Below are 16,623 nucleotides of genomic sequence, written 5' to 3'. Positions count from 1 at the left end.
TGATCACCATTTTTATCACTGTCTTTGATTTTTTTGATCGAGGCCCTCTGGAACTGCTCTAAGCTTGCGTGTTAACTTAGCAGTCTGACGACCTGAGACGAGCTTGACGACCTCCAAATATTGGAGAAACTTCACTTTCTTTTCAGTAGCTTCTTCAAAAATTATATGTCCATTCACTGCAGCGGCCATGACGAACTTATAAAAAACTTTCTTCCACCATTTCTGTGACCTACGATCATAATCATAGACATTAACTTTTTGATCGGATAAATCATCACTCTGTTGTAGGTAGCAATAGATGACGGGAAATTTGTGTCTTTCTTTTCTCCAGTTTTCTGCTTTCGTTGGATTGTCTCTCTATCTGGCTTGTGGCAGTTGCTCAATACAGTCACTTCTTTAAAGTCAATCCATCTTCTGTTACCAGGAAATCAGACTCCCCTTTCCGCAATGTTCCCGAAAATTTTGACATGCTCTTTCTGTTCTTCATGCACGTTCCCACAACAGAAAATGGAAGCTCAGTCATGAGCTTTACACTTGTGTAGAGTCTGTCGAAAGCCATAAGGATGTCATTGCTTTGAAGAGTTTCACATAATATTTGAAAATAACTCTCTCACCAAGGGTATTGTCTCTATTCACATTCCCCAACTCTTTACCAGCATATTTATTCACATCATATATGTTCCCAGTAGTAGAATCACATCGCTGCCAAGTCTTTATATCTCACTTTATCGGTTTTAGGGACATGAGCTGTTTCAAGGATGTTCATCCCTTGAATTTCGTCATTGATTCACCAATAGATTGATAATTGCACTCATGTACAGCTGCTTGAAATATGTGTTTGAAACAGTTCATAAATTATTCTGCATAATAGTTTCCCAGCCCCCTCTGGATGATTGAAATGTAGCTTTGAAATTAATATCTGAAATCGATTTCGTGACATATATTTTTGGATAAAACTATTTCCTAGTGATTCTTTCTGAGACCAGTAATCACTCAAGCTGGGGAGATGATTGTAGCACATTACAAATATAAGACCAACTAATACCATCATTTCTCCCTCATCGGTCATTTTCTCTTGTGTTATGTATCACAAGCCTTTCATTGGTACACTCAGCCATAAAAATTTTTGGAAACTAAGTTTGAATGAGTGTAACTCAGTCGACTTATTACTCATAGGCACTTTCAGCTTCATTTTAGGGAACACAGGAATGTCAAGTCTGGGAGCAAAATGTAATGTACAAGTAATTTTCATGTAATGTACAAGGTAGGGCAGTCAAACGGCACTATTTTAGGTGTTTCCGAACTCCCTACCAATATGCTAGGGAATTGTTCCTGGGTACCAGGAAGTTACCGTAACATCAGCTCGCTATTTTCAAATGCTGAACAACTTCCTCATTTTTGAACTTTCCTGAAAATTTCATCTGAATGAGAGCACTTATTTTAAACAAGATGGAGCAGCTAGCCATACAGCCATAGTATCAATAACTTATGAGGAATCCTTTTCCCAACCGCTTAATCGGTAGGAAAGAAGATATTCAGTGGCCTACTCGATTAACCGATCTAAGCACGTGTGATTTAGCTGAGGACACCTCAAAGGTTTTTGAGACTCGTTCAACAATATATGACTTAAAAATACTCAGAGATAAATCATACAAAAATTAAATAAATGAGAACATAGAAAATATCAACTATCTAATTTCACTTTTTCAAGTGTTAGTAACTTCTACTAAAACGGTTTGAGATATCGATATGCTGGTTTCGACATTCATTTTCTCTTGAAATTCTGTATCATGTAACACCTTTCTCATTTAGAAAAATGAAGTTGGATTAAAAATTCCAAGATTGCGGACCAAAATTTTGATGCGACAGAAAAGTATGTATTCTATTCGAAACGGATTCCCAATCAGTCTATCTTAAGGTGCGTACAGATATACGCGCCGCGAACATAAGCAATTCACTTTTAATCAGCTGACTATATCTGTATTTTTACAGAAACTGTAAGATATAGGTATAAAAAGCTTGGCATCAGCTGATTGAAAGTGAATTGCTCATGTTCGCGGCGCGTAAATCTGTACGCACCTTTAAATTTCCTTCTAAAAAAAATATTCAGCTGTTTCCATATTTTTCACAAATACTATATAGTAAATCCACAGAATAGAATGATAATTATGTATACTGTGGTAAATTATTCCAGCGTTTTGTTGAATTTATTCAATAGTCAAGTGTGCAAGGGTGAATAATCAGACTATTCTCAGGTGTTCCAGTTCTATAACATATTTATTATAATGTATTTCATTGATATGTAGCCTACATTGAGTAAAATAAGATTCAGAAGCGATGCTCATTGTGATAATATGAGCATATATCATGATTGTGGTGTCCCAATGTGGGCTGTCCCAAGGTGGGCAGATGGTCATGGCTTTGTTTTAGACAAAATAACTGGATTAAAAATAAGAGTACAATAATGTTCTATAAGTCAAAATATTCATAAAATGATACAAAATGCATATTACCTGTGAGACTTACCTTAAATGGTAAATGTTTAAAGTAAAAATTAAAATTCCTCTTAAAAAAAAAAAAACTTGAGGTTACAAAAACATGTTTTTAATTTTTTCTTAATAATGACTGGTGCTACATCTGAAATTATTATGTCTGTAACTGAGGCTATAAACAGCTGATAAAACATCGCAGTGTTTTGTGTCCCAATACAAAAAGAACATGATAAAATAAATAAAATTTAGTAAATAGCTTTGCAATTTCAATTTTACATGTTATTAATGACATTATTATGAAGTTATTTACTTACGTTCAACTCAAAATGACACTGCAAATCACATTAGTACAGCTTCATTCACAAACAAAACAAGCATCTGACACATGCATGAGAGCATATAACCTCAATTCACAATAATATCGTGATCAGATGGTTCTAAATAGCTGATGTATTTCACAGAATAGACCCTAGACTACCGCTGGGATTCATTGTTGTGTAGTTTAGATTAAATATTCACTAATCCCACTGGTATTCGATGAACTTCTATTGGGACATGTCCCAGTTATAGTCTGAGGTTGGTTCTTTAAGCTGGGATATATTATTGTCCCGTTGGTAGTCTAAAGGTGCGTACAGATTTACGCGCCGCGAACATGAGTAATTCACTTTTAATCAGCTGATGAAGCAGCTTTTTATATCTGTATCTTACCGTTTCTGTAAAAATACAGATATAGTCAGCTGATTAAAAGTGAATTGCTCATGTTCGCGGCGCGTATATCTGTACGCACCTTAAGAGTTAAGTCCTGAAGCACAGTATAATATACAGTTATTCAGTGAATCGTGAAGATTTTAAAGCCCAAGTGATTAATTAATTGAGAAAGTTGATGAATTAAACATTTTTGTTTCTAGACCATCCAGGAATGCTCAGAATATAAATGGAGCTTCAATTCCTTTATTATATCAAATTAATTGACTGGAATATATTAAATTAGTCAATGATCGATTGAATAGTAAATCTCAAGTATTAACAGTTAAATCTGCAAAAGGTACGCAGTTGAAAGTGTATGTTTTCTCTAATTTAATTGATAACTATCATTATTTTCCATATCAAAACCATTAAAGAGCAGGACAAATTTTAGTCAGCTTTGAGAGATTTAATTGAAGATTTAGCCTAAACCACGTTCATTTTATAAATCAGTGATAAATAAAAAAAGTTTTATTCAAATTTTATATCCACAGCAATATATAAATTTTAAAATGTATAAAAGATCTTCAATTTCAACTGTTACATTATTTTGCAAACCTTTCAATATCTTCTTTATTTTTTATGTTTCTTTTCTTTTTAAATAACTTTTTTCTGATCTTTTAATCCAGTGTTCTTTGGAATATTAAATTCTTATTTCTAAAGAATACCATTTAATTCATCTCTTTTCTGTATAGGGCTACTTGTAATATAAAGAAAAATAAAAATCTCGTCAGTACCCTTTTTGAAATATTTTATCACATGTTTCGTACATTAATGCCATTTTCAAGTGATATCACGTGAAAATGGCATAAATGTCCGAAACATGTTGTAAAAATATTTCAAAAAGGGTATTAAATTTGATCATACTTTTGAGGTAAATAAAGTACGGTATGTTTTGGGATTAAGCCTCTTTGAGTTTCAATTCAAATCAAATTTATTTCCTCCACAAAATTCAACAATTACAAAATTTAGGATAATGTACCTTAATAGTTTACTTACATTCTATCAACAAAATAAAGGTACAAGTTTGACAAATTTGTCCCCACCTGGGCTTAAGATAGGCCCACGATGGGACATCCCTTGCCCAGGTTGGGATAATGAATTAAAAATAAGCAATTCATTATTTTTGGTAATGTATAACATTTTATTATAATTATTGATAGTATAAATACAATCATTATTTGAATTTTTTAGTAAAAACTATTACCAAAAGTAATGTGCACAAAGTGTGTTTGAAATGGCTACCTCTGAAGCTACATTACAGGCTATAATCATATAACATATTTATTTATAATGTATTTCATTGATATGTAGCCTACATTGAGTAAAATAAGATTCAGAAGCGATGCTCATTGTGATAATATGAGCATATATCATGATTGTGGTGTCCCAATGTGGGCTGTCCCAAGGTGGGCAGATGGTCATGGCTTTGTTTTAGACAAAATAACTGGATTAAAAATAAGAGTACAATAATGTTCTATAAGTCAAAATATTCATAAAATGATACAAAATGCATATTACCTGTGAGACTTACCTTAAATGGTAAATGTTTAAAGTAAAAATTAAAATTCCTCTTCAAAAAAAAACTTTGAGGTTACAAAAACATGTTTTTAATTTTTTCTTAATAATGACTGGTGCTACATCTGAAATTATTATGTCTGTAACTGAGGCTATAAACAGCTGATAAAACATCGCAGTGTTTTGTGTCCCAATACAAAAAGAACATGATAAAATAAATAAAATTTAGTAAATAGCTTTGCAATTTCAATTTTACATGTTATTAATGACATTATTATGAAGTTATTTACTTACGTTCAACTCAAAATGACACTGCAAATCACATTAGTACAGCTTCATTCACAAACAAAACAAGCATCTGACACATGCATGAGAGCATATAACCTCAATTCACAATAATATCGTGATCAGAGGTTCTAAATAGCTGATGTATTTTACAGAATAGACCCTAGACTACCGCTGGGATTCATTGTTGGTAGTTTAGATTAAATATTCACTAATCCCACTGGTATTCGATGAATTCTATTGGGACATGTCCCAGTTATAGTCTGAGGTTGGTTCTTTAGCTGGGATATATTATTGCCGTTGGTAGTCTAAAGGTGCGTACAGATTTACGCGCCGCGAACATGAGTAATTCACTTAATCAGCTGATGCCAAGCTTTTTATATCTGTATCTTACGTTTCTGTAAAAATACAGATATAGTCAGCTGATTAAAAGTGAATTGCTCATGTTCGCGGCGCGTATATCTGTACGCACCTTAAGAGTTAAGTCCTGAAGCCAGTATAATACAGTTATTCAGTGAATCGTGAAGATTTTAAAGCCCAAGTGATTAATTAATTGAGAAAGTTGATGAATTAAAATTTTTGTTTCTAGACCATCCAGAATGCTCAGAATATAAATGGAGCTTCAATTCCTTTATTATATCAAATTAATTGACTGGAATATTAAATTAGTCAATGATCGATTGAATAGTAAATCTCAAGTATTAACAGTTAAATCTGCAAAAGGTACGCAGTTGAAAGTGTATGTTTTCTAATTTAATTGATAACTATCATTATTTTCCATATCAAAACCATTAAAGAGCAGGACAAATTTTAGTCAGCTTTGAGAGATTTAATTGAAGATTTAGCCTAAACCACGTTCATTTTATAAATCAGTGATAATAAAAAAAGTTTTATTCAAATTTTATATCCACAGCATATATAAATTTTAAAATGTATAAAAGATCTTCAATTTCAACTGTTACATTATTTTGCAAACCTTTCAATATCTTCTTTATTTTTTATGTTTCTTTTCTTTTTAAATAACTTTTTCTGATCTTTTAATCCAGTGTCTTTGGAATATAAATTCTTATTTCTAAAGAATACCATTAATTCATCTCTTTTCTGTATAGGGCTACTTGTAATATAAAGAAAAAAAAAAAATCTCGTCAGTACCCTTTTTGAAATATTTTTATCATGTATCGTACATTAATGCCATTTTCAAGTGATATCACGTGAAAATGGCATAAATGTCCGAACATGTTGTGATAAAATATTTCAAAAAGGGTATTAAATTTGTATCATACTTTTGAGGTAAATAAAGTACGGTATGTTTTGGGATTAAGCCTTTGAGTTTCAATTCAAATCAAATTTATTTCCCCACAAAATTCAACAATTACAAAATTTAGGATAATGTACCTTAATCTAGTTTACTTACATTCTATCAACAAAATAAAGGTACAAGTTTGACAAATTTGTCCCCACCGGGCTTAAGATAGGCCCACGATGGGACATCCCTTGCCCAGGTGGGATAATGAATTAAAAAAGCAATTCATTATTTTGGTAATGTATAACATTTTATTATAATTATTGATAGTATAAATACAATCATTATTTGAATTTTTTAGTAAAAACTATTACCAAAAGTAATGTGCACAAAGTGTGTTTGAAATGGCTACTCTGAAGCTACATTACAGGCTATAATCATATAACAATTTATTTATAATGTATTTCATTGATATGTAGCCTACATTGAGTAAAATAAGATCAGAAGCGATGCTCATTGTGATAATATGAGCATATATCATGATGTGGTGTCCCAATGTGGGCTGTCCCAAGTGGGCAGATGGTCAGGCTGGCTTTGTTTTAGACAAAATAACTGGATTAAAAATAAGAGTACAATATGTTCTATAAGTCAAAATATTCATAAAATGATACAAAATAGCATATTACCTGTGAGACTTACCTTAAATGGTAAATGTTTAAAGTAAAAATTAAAATTCCTCTTCAAAAAAAAACCTTGAGGTTACAAAAACATGTTTTTAATTTTTCTTAATAATGACTGGTGCTACATCTGAAATTATTATGTCTGTAACTGAGGCTATAAACAGTGATAAAAACATCGCAGTGTTTGTGTCCCAATACAAAAAGAACATGATAAAATAAATAAAATTTAGTAAATAGCTTTGCAATTTCAATTTTACATGTTATAATGACATTATTATGAAGTTATTTACTTACGTTCAACTCAAAATGACACTGCAAATCACATTAGTACAGCTTCTTCACACAAACAAAACAAGCATCTGACACATGCATGAGAGCATATAACCTCAATTCACAATAATATCGTGATCAGATGGTTCTAAATAGCTGATGTATTTTACAGAATAGACCCTAGACTACCGCTGGGATTCATTGTTGTGTAGTTTAGATTAAATATTCACTAATCCCACTGGTATTCGATGAACTTCTATTGGGACATGTCCCAGTTATAGTCTGAGGTTGGTTCTTTAAGCTGGGATATATTATTGTCCCGTTGGTAGTCTAAAGGTGCGTACAGATTTACGCGCCGCGAACATGAGTAATTCACTTTTAATCAGCTGATGCCAAGCTTTTTATATCTGTATCTTACCGTTTCTGTAAAAATACAGATATAGTCAGCTGATTAAAAGTGAATTGCTCATGTTCGCGGCGCGTATATCTGTACGCACCTTAAGAGTTAAGTCCTGAAGCACAGTATAATATACAGTTATTCAGTGAATCGTGAAGATTTTAAAGCCCAAGTGATTAATTAATTGAGAAAGTTGATGAATTAAACATTTTTGTTTCTAGACCATCCAGGAATGCTCAGAATATAAATGGAGCTTCAATTCCTTTATTATATCAAATTAATTGACTGGAATATATAAATTAGTCAATGATCGATTGAATAGTAAATCTCAAGTATATTAACAGTTAAATCTGCAAAAGGTACGCAGTTGAAAGTGTATGTTTTCTCCAATTTAATTGATAACTATCATTATTTTCCATATCAAAACCATTAAAGAGCAGGACAAATTTTAGTCAGCTTTGAGAGATTTAATTGAAGATTTAGCCTAAACCACGTTCATTTTATAAATCAGTGATAAATAAAAAAAGTTTTATTCAAATTTTATATCCACAGCAATGTATAAAATTTTAAAATGTATAAAAGATCTTCAATTTCAACTGTTACATATTTTGCAAACCTTTCATATCTTCTTTATTTTTATGTTTCTTTTCTTTTTAAATAACTTTTTTCTGATCTTTTAATCCAGTGTTCTTTGGAATATTAAATTCTTATTTCTAAAGAATACCATTTAATTCATCTCTTTTCTGTATAGGGCTACTTGTAATATAAAGAAAAATAAAAATCTCGTCAGTACCCTTTTTGAAATATTTTATCACATGTATCGTACATTAATGCCATTTTCAAGTGATATCACGTGAAAATGGCATAAATGTCCGAAACATGTTGTGATAAAATATTTCAAAAAGGGTATTAAATTTGTATCATACTTTTGAGGTAAATAAAGTACGGTATGTTTTGGGATTAAGCCTCTTTGAGTTTCAATTCAAATCAAATTTATTTCCTCCACAAAATTCAACAATTACAAAATTTAGGATAATGTACCTTAATCTAGTTTACTTACATTCTATCAACAAAATAAAGGTACAAGTTTGACAAATTTGTCCCCACCTGGGCTTAAGATAGGCCCACGATGGGACATCCCTTGCCCAGGTTGGGATAATGAATTAAAAATAAGCAATTCATTATTTTGGTAATGTATAACATTTTATTATAATTATTGATAGTATAAATACAATCATTATTTGAATTTTTTAGTAAAAACTCTATACCAAAAGTAATGTGCACAAAGTGTGTTTGAAATGGCTACCTCTGAAGCTACATTACAGGCTATAATCATATAACATATTTATTTATAATGTATTTCATTGATATGTAGCCTACATTGAGTAAAATAAGATTCAGAAGCGATGCTCATTGTGATAATATGAGCATATATCATGATTGTGGTGTCCCCATGTGGGCTGTCCCAAGTGGGCAGATGGTCATGGCTTTGTTTTAGAAAAATAACTGGATTAAAAATAAGAGTACAATAATGTTCTATAAGTCAAAATATTCATAAAATATGTACAAAATGCATATTACCTGTGAGACTTACCTTAAATGGTAAATGTTTAAAGTAAAATTAAAATTCCTCTTCAAAAAAAAACTTTGAGGTTACAAAAACATGTTTTTAATTTTTTCTAATAATGACTGGTGCTACATCTGAATTATATGTCTGTAACTGAGGCTATAAACAGCTGATAAAACATCGCAGTGTTTTGTGTCCCAATACAAAAAGAACATGATAAAATAAATAAAATTTAGTAAATAGCTTTGCAATTTCAATTTTACATGTTATTAATGACATATTATGAAGTTATTACTTACGTTCAACTCAAAATGACACTGCAAATCACATTAGTACAGCTTCATTCACAAACAAAACAAGCATCTGACACATGCATGAGAGCATATAACCTCAATTCACAATAATATCGTGATCAGATGGTTCTAAATAGCTGATGTATTTCACAGAATAGACCCTAGACTACCGCTGGGATTCATTGTTGTGTAGTTTAGATTAAATATTCACTAATCCCACTGGTATTCGATGAACTTCTATGGGACATGTCCCAGTTATAGTCTGAGGTTGGTTCTTTAAGCTGGGATATATTATTGTCCCGTTGGTAGTCTAAAGGTGCGTACAGATTTACGCGCCGCGAACATGAGTAATTCACTTTAATCAGCTGATGCCAAGCTTTTTATATCTGTATCTTACCGTTTCTGTAAAAATACAGATATAGTCAGCTGATTAAAAGTGAATTGCTCATGTTCGCGGCGCGTATATCTGTACGCACCTTAAGAGTTAAGTCCTGAAGCACAGTATAATATACAGTTATTCAGTGAATCGTGAAGATTTTAAAGCCCAGTGATTAATTAATTGAGAAAGTTGATGAATTAAACATTTTTGTTTCTAGACCATCAGGAATGCTCAGAATATAAATGGAGCTTCAATTCCTTTATTATATCAAATTAATTGACTGGAATATATTAAATAGTCAATGATCGATTGAATAGTAAATCTCAAGTATTAACAGTTAAATCTGCAAAAGGTACGCAGTTGAAAGTGTATGTTTTCTCCAATTTAATTGATACTATCATTATTTTCCATATCAAAACCATTAAAGAGCAGGACAAATTTTAGTCAGCTTTGAGAGATTAATTGAAGATTTAGCCTAAACCACGTTCATTTTATAAATCAGTGATAAATAAAAAAGTTTTATTCAAATTTTATATCCACAGCAATATATAAATTTTAAAATGTATAAAAGATCTTCAATTTCAACTGTTACTTATTTTGCAAACCTTTCAATATCTTCTTTATTTTTTATGTTTCTTTTCTTTTTAAATAACTTTTTCTGATCTTTTAATCCAGTGTTCTTTGGAATATTAAATTCTTATTCTAAAGAATACCATTTATTCATCTCTTTTCTGTATAGGGCTACTTGTAATAAAAGAAAAATAAAAATCTCGTCAGTACCTTTTTGAAATATTTATCACATGTATCGTACATTAATGCCATTTTCAAGTGATATCACGTGAAAATGGCATAAATGTCCGAAACATGTTGTGATAAAATATTTCAAAAAGGGTATAAATTTGTATCATACTTTTGAGGTAAATAAAGTACGGTATGTTTTGGATTAAGCCTCTTTGAGTTTCAATTCAAATCAAATTATTTCCTCCACAAAATTCAAAAATTACAAAATTTAGGATAATGTACCTTAATCTAGTTTACTTACATTCTATCAACAAAATAAAGGTACAAGAGGTGGAAATGAAACCACTGGCATAAGTGAAAATCACTGTTCGCCAGTAGGAGTAGCATATTGTCAAACTTCGGTCATCCACATCTAATTAAAACAAAAAAAAGATGTATAGGTACAAAATAACATAAATAAATTACAACTTATATTCTAAGAGAATTAATCAAGCTATGTATCGAGACTCTTAAATTTAGCAGAATAGTAGTACAATTACAATGGATGTAAATTAAATTATCTACACAATATACAAATCAAAATAATGACTCTCAGTTATCCATTTCTTAATATTCCTTGGTACACTTTTGGAAGGTAGTTCTATGATAAGCCCGGGTGGAATAGAATTTATTAGTTTTGGAGCTATATAAATAATTGCTTACGAATAAGTGTTAGGTTTGAAACATATGATGCGAATTTGTACAAATAATACCTAGTCCTATGATTTTCATTATTTAATTGCATAAAATTAAAATTGTATCTACAAAAATATTTAATCACGCTCAAAACATACATTTGTCTTACTGTCATGACTCTAATATCCTTGAAAGCACTCATTGAGGGATAAATGGTTGGTTTATTCAATATTGTTTTTATTATCATTTTTTACACTCTAAATAAAGGAGCTACATGCGTATCGAACGTACCTCCCCAAACCATCAAACCATATTGTAGCAATGATTGCACCAGAGCGAAGTACACCATTCTCAGCATTGGTAGCCGAAGGATCGATCTTAGTTTGTAAAATTTATAAGATACAAACCTCAATCTATCACAAAGGTAATCTATGTGTTTCTTCCATTTAAATCCCTGCTCAATTATAACACCCAAATATTTCAAGTGACTCGCTCTTTCAATTTCGGGGCAATCATTAGTGAGTTCATATCCAGCCATTTCTTTAGTAAGGAGATGCCTCTTGAGACGGCTCCATACACTTGGTGCCATGTTTCACCGCAAAACAAGAGAACAGTATCATCTGCAAAAGAAAACACCTCGCCCCCGCTCGGATCCAATTTCAACAATTCACTTACATACAGCAAAAATAGGATTGGTGATAAGACTGTACCTTGAGGTAGGCTGTAGCCAGTAGGAGAGTCATTGATAACTTCACTAACTGAGTCATTAATAGTTAGAATCTGTGCCCTACGTGAAAGGTAACTATCAAATAATTTTAATGTAGTTCCTCTGATTCCAACCCTTTCTAGTTTACATAATAGGCGCTCATGAGATACTGTATTATAGGCCTTGGCCAAATCAATAAAGATAGCAAGAGTTTTCTTTCCTTTATTTAAATGATCTGCCACAGCGTTCGAGAACTGAATTAAAGCATCGTTAGTACTCTTATTATTTTGAAATCCAAATTGATGATCTTCAATTATCTTATGTGACTCTAAGAATTCCACAATTTGTCTTTTTATTAGCTTCTCCATTATTTTAGTTAATGAACTCACCATACTAATTGGTCTATAGTTTCCGGTAGCTTCTTATCACCTGACTTAAAGAGAGGTTTTATCTTGGCTATTTTAAATAAAGATGGAAAAATACCCTCCTTAAAACATCTATTTACAATAAAAGTGAGTGGTTCAGAGACAAAGTCGGCTATTTCCTTTAGAGTTTTACTTTTGATACCGTCAATACCCGGACTGGTGTTATTCTTTAGACTAAGTATTGCGTTTTTTACTTCAGTTTCATTTACAGGTCTTAATGAAAATGAGTCATTCAATCTTGAGTTGTCTTTCTTGTATTCAAATTGAAATGAGGACTGGTTGTTGTCATATTTAGGTATTTTATCTGCATGAGTTTTTCCAACATTACAAAATATTCATTCAATTCGTGAGCTTTTAATTGTATGTCATCATCTGAGTTTCCTTTCTTATTCAGAAGTTCATTAATATGGGACCATAGTTTCTTAGTATTATTTCCGCACTCATTGATTCTATTTTTGTAATAATCATACTTTGTTTTATATATCAAATTATTTAAGAGATTCCTATGAGTCTTAAATTGATTATTCATGGTAACGAGTGAAACATGCTTCGCACAGAGGAATATTACACCCACTGCATATGTAATTTGTTCTCTCTTCCTTCTTTTGTTGAGTACACCTTAAGGTGCGTACAGACTTTCGCTCTGCTCCGCAACCGAACGTCACTCCAGCAGAGCGATTGATGATCGACCGGGGAACGCGAGAAGATCTAACATCTTCCGTAACGTTCATGATGGGTGCGTGGGCGGAGCGACTGTGGTTCGATGGAGGAACGAGGGCGGTACGAGGGAGGAGCGTGCTCGGTGCGGGTTGGAAGAGCGTATATGTGTACGCAGCTTAACACAGCGAGGACGGGCTACAACAGTACTCGGAATTGAAAGGTGACCAATATTTATAATTGATCACCAATATTTATCAGTCTTTGATTTTTTTGATCGAGGCCTTCTGGAACTGCTAAGCTTGCGTGTTACCTTAGCAGTCTGACGACCTGATAAAACAAGCTGTTCAGCTAGTTCCACCAAATATTGGAGAAACTTCACTTTCTTTTCAGTAGCTTCTTCAAAAATTATATGTCCATTCACTGCAGCGGCCATGACGAACTTATAAAAAACTTTCTTCCACCATTTCTGTGACCTAAGATCATAACCATAGACATTAACTTTTTGATCGGATAAAACAACCCCACCCATCACTCTGTTGTAGGTAGCAATAGATGACGGGAAATTTGTGTCTTTCTTTTCTCCAGTTTTCTGCTTTCGTTGGATTGTCTCTCTATCTGGCTTGTGGCAGTTGCTCAATACAGTCACTTCTTTAAAGTCCATCCATCTTCTGTTACCAGGAAATCAGACTCCCCTTTCCGCAATGTTCCCGAAAATTTTGACATGCTCTTTCTGTTCTTCTTGCACGTTCCTACAGCAGAAAATGGAAGCTCAGTCATGAGCTTTACACTTGTGTAGTCTGTCAAAAGCCATAAGGATGTCATTGCTTTGAAGAGTTTAACATAATTTGAAAATAACTCTCTCATCAAGGGTATTGTCTCTATTCACATTCCCCAACTCTTTACCAGCATATTTATTCACATCATATATGTTCCCAGTAGTAGAATCACATCGCTGCCAAGTCTTTATATCTCACTTTATCGGTTTTAGGGACATGAGCTGTTTCAAGGATGTTCATCCCTTGAATTTCGTCATTGATTCACCAATAGATTGATAATTGCACTCATGTACAGCTGCTTGAAATATGTGTTTGAAACAGTTCATAAATTATTCTGCATAATAGTTTCCAGCCCCCTCTGGATGATTGAAATGTAGCTTTGAAATTAATATCTGAAATCGATTTCGTGACATATATTTTTGGATAAAACTATTTCCTAGTGATTCTTTCTGAGACCAGTAATCACTCAAGCTGGGGAGATGATTGTAGCACATTACAAATATAAGACCAACTAATACCATCATTTCTCCCTCATCGGTCATTTTCTCTTGTGTTATGTATCACAAGCCTTTCATTGGTACACTCAGCCATAAAAATGAAAAAAGCTTTTTGGAAACTAAGTTTGAATGAGTGTAACTCTGTCGACTTATTACTCATAGGCACTTTCAGCTTCATTTTAGGGAACACAGGAATGTCAAGTCTGGGAGCAAAATGTAATGTACAAGGTAGGGCAGTCAAACGGCACTATTTTAGGTGTTTCCGAACTCCCTACCAATATGCTAGGGAATTGTTCCTGGGTACCAGGAAGTTACCGTAACATCAGCTCGCTATGTTCAAATGCTGAACAACTTCCTCATTTTTGAACTTTCCTGACAATTTCATCTGAATGAGAGCACTTTTTTAAACAAGATGAAGCAGCTAGCCATACAGCCATAGTATCAATATTGAACTTATGAGGAATCCTTTTCCCCAACCGCTTAATCGGTAGGAAAGAAGATATTCAGTGGCCTACTCGATTAACCGATCTAAGCACGTGTGATTTAGCTGAGGACACCTCAAAGGTTTTTGAGACTCGTTCAACAATATATGACTTAAAAATACTCAGAGATAAATCATACAAAAATTAAATAAATGAGAACATAGAAAATATCAACTATCTAATTTCACTTTTTCAAGTGTTAGTAACTTCTACTAAAACGGTTTGAGATATCGATATGCTGGTTTCGACATTCATTTTCTCTTGAAATTCTGTATCATGTAACACCCTTCTCATTTAGAAAAATGAAGTTGGATTAAAAATTCCAAGTTTGCGGACCAAAATTTTGATGCGACAGAAAAGTATGTATTCTATTCGAAACGGATTCCCAATCAGTCTATCTTAAGGTGCGTACAGATATACGCGCCGCGAACATGAGCAATTCACTTTTAATCAGCTGACTATATCTGTATTTTTACAGAAACTGTAAGATATAGGTATAAAAAGCTTGGCATCAGCTGATTGAAAGTGAATTTCTCATGTTCGCGGCGCGTAAATCTGTACGCACCTTTAAATTTCCTTCTAAAAAATAAATATTCAGCTGTTTCCATATTTTTCACAAATACTATATAGTAAATCCACAGAATAGAATGATAATTATGTATACTGTGGTAAATTATTCCAGCGTTTTGTTGAATTTATTCAATAGTCAAGTGTGCAAGGGTGAATAATCAGACTATTCTCAGGTGTTCCAGTTCTTTAAGAAACTTAGTTCCCATATTTTTCACTTGATATTTTTTCCTAATAGTCCGGGCGCAAATGTCATTCCGTGGTCATTTTTGAGTAACAATAGTGGAAGATGTCTCAATTTCTTCGTCAGGTCTAGCATAATAAGGATCGTGATGATGATAAGTCGAAATCACAGGCAAACACCTCGGAAACAAACCGAGCGAAACAATAATTCTGTAACCTCGGAAACAAGAAGGCCGCCAAAATGTTCAGGGTTTTGCTATATCGCTTGTATTTCAATAATAAATCTTCCTCTACAATTTTTGTTTCATGAAATATCCTCTAAAACGCATATTTTTTAGTTATAACCTTCAAAAGCCCAAAAAAACTTTTTTCCAAATTTGTTCAAATTCCATTCCATTATAACTTTCTTTGTGCAAGAGATACAGGGAAATTTTAAATCTATGAAATTTAGAGCGTTTTTTCAACTTTGTAACGATATATCTTCATGCGCTCTACGTCAAAAAATGAGTTCTCCAACGCCCTCCAAAGAAAACCCTGCATGATTTCTGGTGCGTTTTTCCATACGCATGAGGTAACAAGCTAGAACTATAATAAAGTCGATTTTTTATGACTACTTCAAGATAGAGACTTGCAAATCGTCTCAATCTCTTCGTTACAACAAGACAAATAAGAATATTGATGATGGAAACATAAAAATTATCGACATCATTGAAAAATACAAGATTGCGGTTATTATTGACAGAAATTTTTAAATCGCTTGTTATTCGGTTATTGTGAGAGATATCGGATTGGTTTTACCACCAAAGTGTTTAGAATCAAGCAAACAATGATGTTTGAGAGAATCATATCATTTCGACAACTCTTTCCATTATTTATTCAACTTCAAAAACTTGAAACATACATTTTTCGGGGACAATATTTTACTTTCAACCCTGTATATGTATTCGAAGTAGACAAATACTAGTATTATTGGCACAGTGATCATCATCACGATCCTTATTATGCTAGACCTAACGAAGAAATTGAGACATCTTCCACGGCTG

This window comes from Nilaparvata lugens, chromosome 11, assembly GCF_014356525.2.
Source record: "Nilaparvata lugens isolate BPH chromosome 11, ASM1435652v1, whole genome shotgun sequence".
NCBI classification, from domain to species: Eukaryota; Metazoa; Arthropoda; class Insecta; order Hemiptera; family Delphacidae; genus Nilaparvata; species Nilaparvata lugens.
Note: the sequence above shows the minus strand (reverse complement) of the source record.